Consider the following 15348-nt stretch of genomic DNA (forward strand, 5'->3'; position numbering starts at 1 on the left):
CAGGGAGACCCCAGGAATCTGCTGGTCTGGGGGCTCCTCTCCCCATCTTTCACTCCCATGCTCTCTGGGTCCCCATGTGCCAGTTTGGGAAGGCATTGCCCATTGGACACAGGCTGTCTTTGACTAGAATTTGACAGGAGCTATTTCCTCTAATGATGAGTGAAAATCTTTTCTCAGGAAAATGCACTACTTTATGGAAACAGTTAACTAGTTACATATAATTAACCCTGGGCCCCATTTAGTAGTTCATGCCTTGCTTCTATGGAGTGACTTTCCTTATTGTAAGACGGGGGAGACTTGTGGAAAAGGTGATCAGGGTGGGACTGACTTTCCTCTTTTAACATCCCCTGCATTGGCAGGTGAAGTCCTATCCATTGCACCACTAGGGAAGTCCCTCACATTTTCTTTATCAATTTATTTGTTGGTAGACATTTATGTTATTTCCATATCATTGCTGTTGTTAATAATGCTACTATCAACATGGGAGTGCAGGTGTCTCTTCAGTAACTAGTCTTCATTATCTGTGAGCTTATACATAGAAGCAGGACTGGTGGATCATCTGGTGGTTCTACTTGTAATTATCGAGGAACTTCCATACTGTGCTCCATAGTGGCTGTACCAGCTTACAATCCCACAAGCAGGTCACAAAGAAAAGTCCCCTTTTGTCTGTATTCTCTCCAATGTTTGTTATTTTTATCTTCTTGAGGATCAACACCCTAACAGGTGTGAGGTGAGACCTCATAATGGTTTCAATTTGCATTTCCCTTAGAATTAGTGATAGTTGCTTGGTCATGTCTGACTCTTTGTGACTCCATGGACTGTAGTCTGCCAGGTTCCTCTGTCAATGGGATTCTCCAGGCAAGAATACTGGGTAGCCATTCCCTTCTCCAGATTAGTGATGAGGGTGAGCACTTTTTCATGTCCTTGTAGGCAATTTATGTGTTTTCTTTGGAAAAATGTCTGTTCAGTTCCTCTATGCATTTTTTGATCAGGTTGTTTTATGAGTTCTTTTTATGTTTTAGATATTAACCCCTATTCTGAAACATGATTTACAGAATTTTCCTCCCATCCTGTAGGTTGTCTTTTCATTTCATTGACTGTTTCTTTTACTGTGCAGAAGCTTTTGTTTGATGTGGTTCCATTTGTTGATTTTGTTGTTGTTTTTGGTTTTGATGTCCTATCTAAAATATCAATGACAAGACCAATATTGAGGAGTGTCTTCTCATTGTTTCCTTCTAGGAGTGTTATGTTTTCAGATCTTAGGTTTAATTTTTTGATCCATTTTGAATTAATTTTCTGAATTGTGTAAAATAGGAGTCCAATTTCACTTTTCTGCATGTGGTTCTTCCATTTTTCGAACACCGCTGTTGAAGAGTTTGTCTTCTTTTCCTGTTGGATGTTCCTGCCTCCATTGTTAGATTTTAGCTGACTGTATATGCAGGGGTTTAATTATAGGCTTTCCATTAGTCTATAGGTATATTTTTACACCAGTATTATACTGATTTAATTGCTATAGTTTTGTAGTATAGTTTCAAATTAGAAACTATGGTGCTAATGATTTTGTTTTTCTTTCTCATGATTGCTTTGGCCAGTTGGGATCTTTAGTCATTTCATCCAAATTTTAGGATTGTTTTTTCTCTTTCTATAAAAATGCCATTGGGGTTTTGATAAGGAGTTATCTGACATTTAACAAAATTAACTCTTCCAATAATGAACACAATATGTCTTCTTTCAATTTATTTGTGTCTTCTTTGATTTCTTTCCAGAAAGTCTTGCAGTTTTTGTTGTACAGATCTTTCATTTTTGTACTTAGATTTATTCCTAGCTATTGTGAATCTTTCTGTGAGTTTTATTTAATTTTTTTTCACGTTTCATCGTTCATTTATAGAAAAACAACTGATTTCTGTGCATTGATTTTTATATCCTGCAAATTTTCTGAATTCTTTGATTATATCCAACAGATTTCTAGTTGAGTTTGGAATTTTCAATATATAAGATCATAATCATCAGTAATAGAAAACATTTATGTCTTTTTTTTTCAAAATTTTATTTTTAATTGAAGGATAATTGCTTTACAATGTTGTATTGGTTTCTGCCATACAGCGACGCTGAATCAGCCATAAGTATATGTATATCCCCTCCTTCTGGAACCTCCCTCCCTCTCCTCCCCCCATTCCACCCCTCTAGGTTGTCACAGAGCATCAGGCTGAGCTACCTGTGTTATGCAACAACTTCTTATTTTCTAATTTAGATGTCTTTTATTTCTTTGTTTTCCCTAATTGCTGTAGTTGGCACTTCCAGAATTCTAGTGAATAAGCGTAATGAGAGTTAGCACTCTTATCTTGTTCCTGATATTAGGGGAAAAGCTTTCACGTTTTCTCCATTGAGTATGTTAGCACTGGGTTTGTTGTATATGCCCTTAATATGTTGAGGTGTGTTCTTTCTAACCTCAGTCTACTGAGGTGTTTTTTTTTTTTTCAATCATGAAGCAATGTTATATTTTGTTAATGCTTTTACTACATCTACTGAAATGATCATATTATTCTTATCTTTCATTCTATTAGTGTGGAGTATCACATTTTATTTGCATGTGTTGAACCCTCCTTGCATCCCAGGGAAAAACCCCACCTGGTCATGGTTCAGTTCAGTTGCTCAGTGGTGTCTGACTCTTTGAGACCCCATGAACCACAGCATGCCAGGCCTCCCTGTTCATCACCAACTCCCAGAGTCCACCCAAACCCATGTCCATTGAGTCAGTGATGCCATCCAACCGTCTCATCCTCTGTCATCCCCTTCTCCAGCCTTCAATCTTTCCCAGCATCAAGGTCTTTTCAAATGAGTCAGCTCTTCGCATCAGATGTCCAAAGTAATGGAGTTTCAGCTTCAACAACAGTCCTTCCAATGAACACCCAGGACTGATCTCCTTTAGGATGGACTGGTTGGATCATCTTGCAGTCCAAGGGACTCTCAGTCTTCTCCAACACCACAGTTCAAAAGCATTAATTCTTTGGCATGACAGTATAATCCTTTTAAGGTGTTCTTGAATTTAATTTACTAATATTTTGTTGAGAGTTTTTGTATCTATGTTTATCAGGGATATTGGTCTGTAGTTTTGTTTTCTTGTAGTGTCCTTATCTGTCTGTATCAGGGCATTGCTTGCCTCATATGAAAAGTTTGGACATGCTTCTACCGCTTCAAATTTTGGAACACTTTAAGAAGGACTGGTGTTAAGTCTTCCTTAAACATTTGGTAGAATTTACCAGTGAAGCCATCTGGTCCTGAGGTTTTCTGTGCTGGGAAGTTTTAGATTACTGATTCAATCACCTTCCTCGTTATTTGTCTGTTATTCATTTTTTTTTTTCCTGGTTCAGTCTTGGTAGGTTGTATAATTCTACATAATTATCCATTTCTTTTAGGTCATTTTTTTGTTGGCAAAAGTTTTTCATGATTTTATGTATTTCTGTATTAGCAGTTTAATGTCTCCTCTTTCGCTTCTAACTTTCTTTTCTCTTTCTTCTTAGTTAATCTGGAAGAAGTTTTATTTAGCAGATATTTCTTTGGCTGTGCAGGGTCTTTGTTGCAGCCTGTGGGATCTTCACGGTGGTGTTCGGTCTTCTCTCTAGTTGTGGTTCGCAGGCTCTAGAGTGAGCTGGTTCAGCCGTTGGGTACATAGGCTTAGCTGCTCAGCAAAATGTGGGATTTTAGTCCCTGACCTGGGATGGAGCCCACGTCCCCTGCATTAGAAGGTGCATTCTTAACCACTGGACCACCAGGGAAATTCCCACAATTTTCTTTTTTACAAATACCATCTCTTAGTTTTGTTTATGCATTCTATTATTTTATACTCTGTATTCTTATTATTTCTTTTCTTCTGCTAACTTTAGGTTTAATTTCTTCTGCTTTTTGTTGTTCTTGAGGTTTAAAGTTAGGTTGTGTATTTTGGACTTTTCTAATGTTAATCTATGCATTTAACTCTGTAAACCTCCCTCTGTGGACTGCTAGGGATTTTGGTAAGTTGTGTTTCTATTTTCATTTGAGACTTTTTAAAATTCGTCATTGACCCATTGGTTTTCATGACTGTTTTGTTTGTTTCCTTATATTTGTGGATTTTCTAGCTTTCTTCCCATTGTTGACTTCTAGCTTAAATCATTGTGGTTGGAAAGGATACCTATTATGATTTCAATCTCCCTAAATTTGCCAAGAGTTGTTCTTTGTCCTATTAGATGATCAACCCTCAAAAATGTGCAGCGTACATTTGAGAAGAATTTGTGTTCTGCTACTGTTGGATGGAGTGTTCCATAGATGTCTGGTACATTCATTTGGTCTAATGCATATTTTACATTTATCATTTCTTGCTGATTTTCCGTCTGGGTGTTCTATCAATTGTTGAAAGTGGGATATTGAAATACCCTACTATTAGTGTATTATTCTTTATGTCTCCTTTCATGTTGTTGTTTAGTCACTAGGTCATGTCCTATTCTTGGTGGCCCCATGGGCTGCAGCACGCCAGGCCTCCCTGTCCTTCACTATCTCTTGGAGTTTGCTCAAACTCATGTCCATTGAGTTGGTGTTGCTCTCCAGGTATCTCATCCTCTGTTGCCCCCTTCTCCTCCTGCCCTTAATCTTTCCCACCATTGGGGTCTTTTCCAATGAGTCGGCTCTTTGCATCAGGTGGTCAAAGTATTGGCACTTCAGCATCAGTCCTTCCAATGAATATTCAGGGTTGATTTCCTTTAGGATTGACTAGTTTGACCTCCTTGCTGTCCAAGGGACTCTCATGAGTCTTTTCCAGCAACACAATTCAAAAGTATCAGTTCTTCAGTGCTCAGCCTTTTTTATGGTCCAGCTCTCACATCTATACATGACTACTGGAAAAACCATAGCTTTGACAATATGGACCTTTGTCAGCAAAGTGATGTCTCTGCTTTTTAATATGCTGTCTAGGTTTCTTATAGCTTTCCTTCCAAGGAGCAAGCATCTTTTAAATTCATGGTTGCAGTCACTGTCTGCAGTGATTTTGGAACCCAAGGAAATAAAATCTGTCACAGTTTTCAGTTTTTCCCATTCTATTGTCTTCCTTCATATCCATTAGTATTTATTTAATATATTTAGGTGCTTAACATATTTAGGTGATGGGTGTGTTATTTGTTATTGTTATATCTTTTGGATGGATTGATCACTTTGTCATTTTATAATCACTTTCTTTTATCCCTTGTTACAACTTTTGGCTTAAAGTATTTTGTCAGATGGAAGTATAGTTATTCCCACTTGTTTTGGTTTCCAATTATATGGAATAAAATTTTCCATCCCTTCACTTTGACTGTATATTTGTCCTTAAATCTGAAATGTATCTCTCTTATAGTTTGGTGCCATTTTAAAAATTCATTCAGCCACTCTATGCCTTTTAATGGTGAAATCCATCCACTTAAATTTAGAGTAATTATTGATATGTGGGATTTACTAATGTCAATCTGCTTCCATGTTTTGTATTTCCATTATTTCTTTTCCTGTCTTTCTCAGTCTGATTCATTAATTGGTTAATTTCCATGGTGGCATGCTCTGTTTCTCCTTTCTTTGCCCTTTGTGAGTCTACTCTAGGTCTTTGCTTTGTGGTACTTCGTGAATTATATAAAATATCTAATAGATAAAATAGTCCATTTAAACCCCAAATTGCCAAAGCAATCTTGAGGAAAAAGAACAAAGCTGGAGGCATAAGTTTCCCAGACTTTGGATTTGACTACAAAGCTGTCGTAATCAAAATAGCATGGTACTGGCACAGAAACAGACATATAGATCAATGGACGAGAATACAAAGAAACCTGCACACCTACAATCAATGAATCTTCTGCAAAGGAGGCAATAATATACACAGGAGAAAAGATAGTCTCTTCAGCCAGTGGCGTTGGAAGAGCTGGACAGGCGCATGTAAATCAATGAAGTTAGAACACACCCTCATACCACATACAAAACTAAACTCAAAATGGCTGAAAGACTTAAATAGAAGACGTGACATCATCAAACTCAGAAGATAACATAGGCAAAACATTCTCTGACATAAACTGTAGTCATGTTTTCTTAGGTCAGTCTCCCAGGGCAATAGAAATAAAAGCAAAAACAAAGAAATGAGATCTAATCAAACTTAAAATATTTTGTACAGCAAAGGAAATGAAAAGAAATATATGGCCTGGGAGAAAATATTTGCAAATAATGAGGCCAACAGGGGTTAATTTTCAAAATATACACACAGCACATATAGCTCAATGTCAATAAAATAAACAGCCCAATCAAAAAGTGCACAGAAGACCTAAATAGATATTTCTTTAAAGAAGACATACAGATGGCCATCTGGCACATGAAAAGATGCTCACTGTTGCTAATTATTAGAGAAATGCAAATCAAAACTACAACGAAGTACCACCTCACACTGGCTAGGATAACCATCATCAAAAAGTCTATATATATCCAGAGAAAGCTCTGATTTTAAAAGATACAGTCACCCCAATGTTCACAGCAGCACCAAAATGTCCACCAACAGATGAATGAATAAAGAAGATGTGGTACCTATATACAATGGAATATTATTCAGCCATAAAAATAAAATGAAATATTGCCAGGGGAGGAGCCAAGATGGTGGAGGAATAGGACGGGGAGACCACTTTTTCCCCTACAAATTCATCAAAAGAACAACTGAACGCTGAGCAAACTTCACAAAACAACTTCTGATCGCTAGCTGAGGACATCAGGCGCCCAGAAAAGCAGCCCATTGTCTTTGAAAGGAGGTAGGACAAAATATAAAAGATAAAAAGAGAGACAAAAGAGCTAGGGACGGAGACCCGTCCTGGGAAGGGAGTCTTAATAGAGGAAGTTTCCAAACACCAGGAAACCCTCGCACTGGCGGTTCTGGGGGAAGTTTTTGAATCTCGGAGTGCAACCTAACTGGGAGGAAAAATAAATAAAACCCACAGATTACATGCCTAATAGCAACTCCCAGCAGAAAAGTACCCCAGACGCCCGCAGCCGCCACCAGCAAGTGGGGGCGAAACGGAGAGGATTGGGTGGCATTGCTTAGGGTAAGGACCAGGCCTGAGTGCCCTGAGGGCAATCCGAGGGAGCTCTTGTGAGATAGCAACTTAAACTGTGGGATAGCAAAAGAGAGAGAGAGAAAATTAACCAGCCCGAACACACTGCCAGCCATTCGCAGAACAAAGGGACCGAGCAAGTCCAGAGGAGCTAGCCGGCTGCGGACCAGCCCATCCCCGCCAGAGGCAGGAGGCAGGGGGGAGGGGAAAGGGGCAAACTTGGCCCCAGAGACAGCATCCCCTACCACACTGCAAACAGGCCTCCAGTTTCTAACCAAAGACTTCCTGAGATTCTGGATGGTGGACATCTGCTGGGAGGGTCGTGGCTAAACACAAGGCGCACGCACCCGCCTGGCGCTGGCGGAAACTGAGGCTGGGGCCGTGGAGGGGAGAAGGCGCACCGCACCCGGGGAGAGTGCGCCCATCAAGCTCCTGGCTCCTGGCTGCCCGAGCTGCTCGGGCCGGGGAAGGCACAAAACGCAGGCGCAACCGAATCTGCGCTTTTGTGGAATATCCGAAAACTGGAACCGCATGCAATGCAGGGCCTGCTCCATATACAGCAGCCAGGAGCCTGAGCAGTGTAGACAGGGAGAGCACACACCCGTGAGCAGGGGCAAACCCAGTGTGGCCGGAACACGGTGAGTGCTCCCCACACACAGCGTTATCTGTCTGCAGCGCCCCTCCCTCCCTGCAGCAGGACTGAACTAGTGAACCTGAACAAGAGACTACCTCCGCCCGCCTGTGTCAGGGCGGAAATTAGACACAGAAGAGACCGGCAAACAGAAGCCAAATAAACAAAGGGAACCGCTTCAGAAGGGACCGGTGCAACAGATTAAAAGCCCTGTAGGTAACACCGACTACACCGGAAGGGGCCTGTAGATATCGAGAAGTGTAAGCTGGAACGAGGAGCTATCTAAAACTGAACTGAACTCACACTGACTGCAACAGCTCCAGAGAAATTCCTAGATATATTTTTACCTTTTTTTTAATTAAAAAAATTTTTTTCCCTTTTCTTTTCTTGTTTATTTTTTTTCTTTTATTTTCTTTTAAAATTTCCTATTACTCCCCCATTACTCCTTAACTTTCACTTTCATATATTTTTATGATTTTTTTAATTAGGAAAAAAAAATTTTTTTCTTTTCTTTTTTTTCCTCTTATTTTCTTTTAAAGTCCTCTATTACTCCTCTACTACTCCTTAATTTTCATTTTCATTTCACTATAACCTTGCAAAAAATAAAAATAAAAAAAGAGGAGCCCTATTTTTAAACCGAACTTCATATATATTTCTAAAATTTTTTGTGTTATTGTTTTTGTTTTTAATATTGTATTTTTAAGAGTCTAACCTCTACTCTAGATTTTTAATCTTTGTTTTTCAGTATATGATATAAACTTTGGACATTTAAGAATCCAGTACTCAGTTCCCATTTTTATTCAGGAGTGTGTTGATTACTCTTTTCCCCTTTTGACTCTCCATTTTCTACCTCAGAACACCTCTATTTCCTCCTTTCCCCTTCTCTTCCCAATCCAATTCTGTGAATCTTTGTGGGTGTCTGGGCTATGGAGAACACTTTGGGAACAGACAACTGCGTAGATCTGTCTCTCTCCTCTTGAGTCCCCCTTTTTCTCCTCCTGCTCATCTCTATCTCCCTCCTCTCTCTCCTCTTTTTCATGTAACTCTGTGAACCTCTCTGGATGTCCCTCACGGTGGAGAATCTTTTCACCATTAACCTAGAAGTTTTATTATCAGTGCTGTATAGTTGGAGAAGTCCTGAGACTACTGGAAAAATAAAACTGAAATCCAGAGGCAGGAGACTTAAGCCCAAAACCTGAGAACACCAGAAAACTCCTGACTACACGGAACATTAAGTAATAAGAGACCATTCAAAAGCCTCCATACCTACACTGAAACCAACCACCACCCAAGAGCCGATAAGTTCCAGAGCAAGTCATACCACGCAAATTCTCCAGCAACACAGGAACATAGCCCTGAGCGTCAACATACAGGCTGCCCAAAGTCACACCTAACACATAGCCCCATCTCAAAACTCATTACTGGACACTCCATTGCACTCCAGAGAGAAGAAATCCAGTTCCATGCACCAGAACACCGACACAAGCTTCCCTAACCAGGAAACCTTGACAAGCCAATCGTCCAATCCCACCCACTGGGTGAAACCTCCACATTAATAAGGAACCACAGACCTCCAGAATACAGAAAGCCCACTCCAGACACAGCAATCTAAACAAGATGAAAAGGCAGAGAAATACCCAACAGGTAAAGGAACATGAAAAATGCCCACCAAGTCAAACAAAAGAGGAGGAGATAGGGAATCTACCTGAAAAAGAATTTAGAATAATGATAATAAAAATGATCCAAAATCTTAAAAACAAAATGGACTTACAGATAAATAGCCTGGAGACAAAGATTGAGAAGATGCAAGAAATGTTTAATAAGGACCTAGAAGAAATAAAAAAGTCAATTAAAAATGAATAATGCAATAAATGAGATCAAAAACACTCTGGAGGGAACCACGAGTAGAATAATGGAGACAGAAGATAGGATAAGTGAGGTAGAAGATAAAATGGTGGAAATAAATGAAGCAGAGAGGAAAAAAGAAAAAAGAATCAAAAGAAATGAGGACAACCTCAGGGACCTCTAGGACAATGTGAAACACCCCAACATTGGAATCATAGGAGTTCCAGAAGAAGAAGACAAAAAGAAAGGCCATGAGAAAATACTCGAGGAGATAATAGCCGAAAACTTCCCTAAAATGGGGAAGGAAATAGCCACTCAAGTCCAGGAAACCCAGAGAGTCCCAAACAGGATAAACCCAAGGTGAAACACCCCAAGACACATATTAATCAAATTAACAAAGATCAAACACAAAAAAACAAATATTAAAAGCAGCAAGGGAGAAACAACAAATAACACACAAAGGGATTTCCATAAGGATAACAGCTGATCTATCAATAGAAACCCTCCAGGCCAGAAGGGAATGGCAAGACATACTGAAAGTAATGAAAGAGAATAACCTACAACCTAGATTACTGTACCCAGCAAGGATCTCATTCAGATACGAAGGAGAATTCAAAAGCTTTACAGACAAGCAAAAGCTGAGAGGATTCAGCACCACCAAACCAGCTCTTCAACAAATGCTAAAGGATCTTCTCTAGACAGGAAACACAGAAAGGCTGTATAAACGCAAACCCAAAACAACAAAGTAAATGGCAACGGGACCATACCTATCAATAATTACCTTAAATGTAAATGGGCTGAATGCCCCAACCAAAAGACAAAGACTGGCTGAATGGATACAAAAACAAGACCCCTATATATGCTGTCTACAAGAGACCCACCTCAAAACAAGGGACACATACAGACTAAAAGTGAAGGGCTGGAAAAAAATATTTTACGCAAATGGAGACCAAAAGAAAGCAGGAGTCGCAATACTCATATCAGGTAAAATAGACTTTCAAATAAAGGCTGTGAAAAGAGACAAAGAAGGACACTACATAATGATCAAAGGATCAATCCAAGAAGAAGATACAACAATTATAAATATATATGCACCCAACATAGGAGCACCGCAATATGTAAGGCAAACGCTAACGAGTATGGAAGAGGAAATTAACAGTAACACAATAATAGTGGGAGACTTTAATACCCCACTCACACCTATGGATAGATCAACTAAACAGAAAATTAACAAGGAAACACAAACTTTAAATGACACAATGGACCAGCTAGACCTAATTGATATCTATAGGACATTTCACCCCAAAACAATCAACTTCACCTTTTTCTCAAGTGCACACGGAACCTTCTCCAGAATAGATCACATCCTGGGCCATAAATCTAGTCTTGGTAAATTCAAAAAAATTGAAAGCATTCCAGTCATCTTTTCTGACCACAGTGCAGTAAGATTAGATCTCAATTACAGGAAAAAAATTATTAAAAACTCAAACATATGGAGGCTAAATAACACACTTCTGAATAACCAACAAATCATAGAAGAAATAAAAAAAAATCAATATGCATAGAAATGAATGAAAATGAAAACACAACAACCCAAAACCTATGGGACACTGTAAAAGCAGTGCTAAGGGGAAGGTTCACAGCATTACAGGCTTACCTCAAGAAACAAGAAAAAAGTCAAATAAATAACCTAGCTCTACACCTAAAGCCACTAGAGAAGGAAGAAATGAAGAACCCCAGGGTTAGTAGAAGGAAAGAAATCTTAAAAATTAGGGCAGAAATAAATGCAAAAGAAACTAAAGAGACCATAGCAAAAATCAACAAAGCTAAAAGCGGGTTTTTTGAAAAAATAAACAAAATTGACAAACCATTAGCAGGACTCATTAAGAAACAAAGGGAGAAGAACCAAATTAACAAAATTAGAAATGAAAATGGAGAGATCACAACAGTCAATACTGAAATACAAAGGATCATAAGAGACTACTATCAGTAGCTCTATGCCAATAAAATGGACAACTTGGAAGAAATGGACAAATTCTTAGAAAAGTATAACTTTCCAAAACTGAACCAGGAAGAAGTAGAAGATCTTAACAGACCTATCACAAGCAAGGAAATCAAAACTGTAATCAGAAATCTTCCAGCAAACAAAAGCCTAGGACCACATGGCTTCACAGCTGAATTCTACCAAAAATTTAGAGAAGAGCTAACACCTATCTTACTCAAACTCTTCCAGAAAATTGCAGAAGAAGGTAAACTGCCAAACTCCTTCTATGAGGCCACCATCACCCTAATTCCAAAACTAGACAAAGATGCCACACACACACACAAAAACTACAGGCCAATATCACTGATGAACATAGATGCAAAAATCCTTAACAAAATTCTAGCAAACAGAATCCAACAACATATTAAAAAGATCATACACCATGACCAAGTGGGCTTTATCCCAGGAATGCAAGGATTCTTTAATATCCACAAATCAATCAATGTAATACACCACATTAACAAATTGAAAGATAAAAACCATATGATTATCTCAATAGATGCAGAGAAAGCCTTTGACAAAATTCAACACCCATTTATGATTAAAACTCTCCAGAAAGCAGGAATAGAAGGAACATACCTCAACATAATAAAAGCTATATATGACAAATCCACAGTAAGCATTACCCTCAATGGTAAAAAATTGAAAGCATTTCCCCTAAAAACAGGAACAAGACAAGGGTGCCCACTCTCACCACTACTATTCAACATAGTTTTAGAAGTGTTGGCCACAGCAATCAGAGCAGAAAAAGAAATAAAAGGAATCCAGATAGGAAAAGAAGAAGTGAAACTCGCACTGTTTGCAGATGACATGATCCTCTACATAGAAAACCCTAAAGACTCTACCAGAAAATTACTAGAGCTAATCAGCGAATATAGTAAAGTTGCAGGATATAAAATTAACACACAGAAATCCCTTGCATTCCTATACACTAACAATGAGAAAACAGAAAGAGAAATTAAGGAAACAATACCATTCACCATTGCAACAAAAAGAATAAAATACTTAGGAGTATATCTACCTAAAGAAACAAAAGACCTATACATAGAAAACTATAAAACACTGATGAAAGAAATCAAAGAGGACACAAATAGATGGAGAAATACACCGTGTTCATGGATTGGAAGAAGCAATATTGTCAAAATGGCTATTCTACCCAAAGCAATCTATAGATTCAATGCAATCCCTATCAAGCTACCAACGGTATTCTTCACAGAACTAGACCAAATAATTTCACAATTTGTATGGAGATACAAAAAACCTCGAATAGCCAAAGCAATCTTGAGAAAGAAGAATGGAACTGGAGGAATCAACCTGCCTGACTTCAGGCTCTACTACAAAGCCACAGTCATCAAGACAGTATGGTACTGGCATAAAGACAGAAATATAGATCAATGGAACAAAATAGAAAGCCCAGAGATAAATCCACGTACCTATGGACACCTTATCTTCGACAAAGGAGGCAAGAATATACAATGGAAAAAAGACAACCTCTTTAACAAGTGGTGCCGGGAAAATTGGTCAACCACTTGTAAAAGAATGAAACTAGAACACTTTCTCCCAGCCAAGTACTAACCAGGCCTGACCCTGCTTAGCTTCCGAGATCAGACGAGATTGGGCGCGTTCAGGGTGGTATGGCCGTAGACTAGGACACTTTCTAACACCATACCCAAAAATAAACTCAAAATGGATTAAAGATCTAAATGTAAGACCAGAAACTATAAAACTCCTAGAGGAGAACACAGGCAAAACACTCTCTGACATAAATCACAGCAGGATCCTCTATGACCTACCCCCCAGAATATTGGAAATAAAAGCAAAAATAAACAAATGGGACCTAATGAAACGTAAAAGCTTTTGCACAACAAAGGAAACTATAAGCAAGGTGAAAAGACAGCCCTCAGATTGGGAGAAACTAATAGCAAATGAAGCAACAGACAAAGGATTAATCTCAAAAATATACAAGCAACTCCTGCAGCTCAATTCCAGAAAAATAAATGACCCAAGCAAAAAATGGGCCAAAGAACTAAACAGACATTTCTCCAAAGAAGACATACAGATGGCTAACAAACACATGAAAAGATGCTCAACATCACTCATTATCACAGAAATGCAAATCAAAACCACAATGAGGTACCATTACATGCCAGTCAGGATGGCTGCTATCCAAAAGTCTACAAGCAATAAATGCTCGAGAGGGTCTGGAGAAAAGGGAACCTTCTTACACTGTTGGTGGGAATGCAAACTAGTCCAGCCGCTATGGAAAACAGTGTGGAGATTTCTTAAAAAACTGGAAATAGAACTGCTATATGACCCAGCAATCCCACTCCTGGACATACACACTGAGGAAACCAGATCTGAAAGAGACACGTGCACCCCAATGTTCATCATAGCACTGTTTATAATAGCCAGGACATGGAAGCAACCTAGATGCCCATCAGCAGACGAATGGATAAGGAAGCTGCGGTACATATGCACCATGGAATATTACTCAGCCATTAAAAAGAATTCATTTGAATCAGTTCTAATGAGATGGATGAAACTGGAGCCCATTATACAGAGTGAAGTAAGCCAGAAAGATAAAGACCATTACAGTATACTAACACATATATATGGAATTTAGAAAGATGGTAATGATAACCCTATATGCAAAACAGAAAAAGAGACACAGTTGTACAGAACAGACTTTTGGACTCTATGGGAGAAGGCCAGGGTGGGATGTTTCGAGAGAACAGCATTGATACATGTATATTATCTATGGTGAAACAGATCACCAGCCCAGGTTGGGTGCATGAGACAAGTGCTCAGGGCTGGTGCACTGGGAAGACCCAGAGGGATCGGGTAGAGAGGGAGGTAGGAGGGGGGATCGGGATGGGGTATACATGTAGATCCATGGCTGATTCATGTCAATGTATGACAAAAACCACTACAATATTGTAAAGTAATTGGCCTCCAATTAATAAAAATAAATGAAAAAAAATTAAACAAAACCATAAAAAAAATAAATATTGCCATTTGCAGCAACATGAATAAACCTAGAAATTTTCGTATTAAGTGAAGTCAGGCAGAAAGACAAATATCACATCATGTGTATGTAGAATCTAAAAAATAATTCAAGTGAACTTATTTACAAAACAGAAATAGACTCACAGACATAGAAAACAAATTTATGGTTACTAAAGGGGAAGGGGAAAGGGTCAATTATGAATATGAGATTAATAGATGCCACTTTATTTAAAATAAACAAGGATTCACTATATAGCACAGGGAACTATATTCAAAATCTTATAATAACTGATAATGTAAAAAATCTGAGAAAGAATATGTAACTTTCTGTATTTATCACTGAATCACTTTGTTGTTTACCTGAAACTAACCTAATATTTTAGTTTAGCCTGTTCACCACTTGCTGGCTGCAACTAGAAAAACCCACATGCATGTGCATGTTAAGCCACCTCAGTTGTGTCTCTTTGCAACTCCATGGGTTGTAGCCTGCCAGGTTCCTCTGTCCATGGGATTCTCCAGGTAAGAATACTGGAGTGAATTGCCATACCCTCCTCCAGGGAATCTTCCAGACACAGGGATGGTCTCTTTTTGCACTGGAAAGGTAGAATGTTTTAGTAGTTTTGTAGACCTGCATGTCTATGTTTTCCCCAGGTTTGTAAAGTTCTCAGCTGTATTTCTTTCTTTTTTCGGTTGCACCACTTGGCTTGTGAGATCTCAGTTCCCCCATTAGGCAACGAACCCAG

This window comes from Cervus canadensis, chromosome 15 (genome assembly GCF_019320065.1).
Source record: "Cervus canadensis isolate Bull #8, Minnesota chromosome 15, ASM1932006v1, whole genome shotgun sequence".
Lineage (NCBI taxonomy): Eukaryota > Metazoa > Chordata > Mammalia > Artiodactyla > Cervidae > Cervus > Cervus canadensis.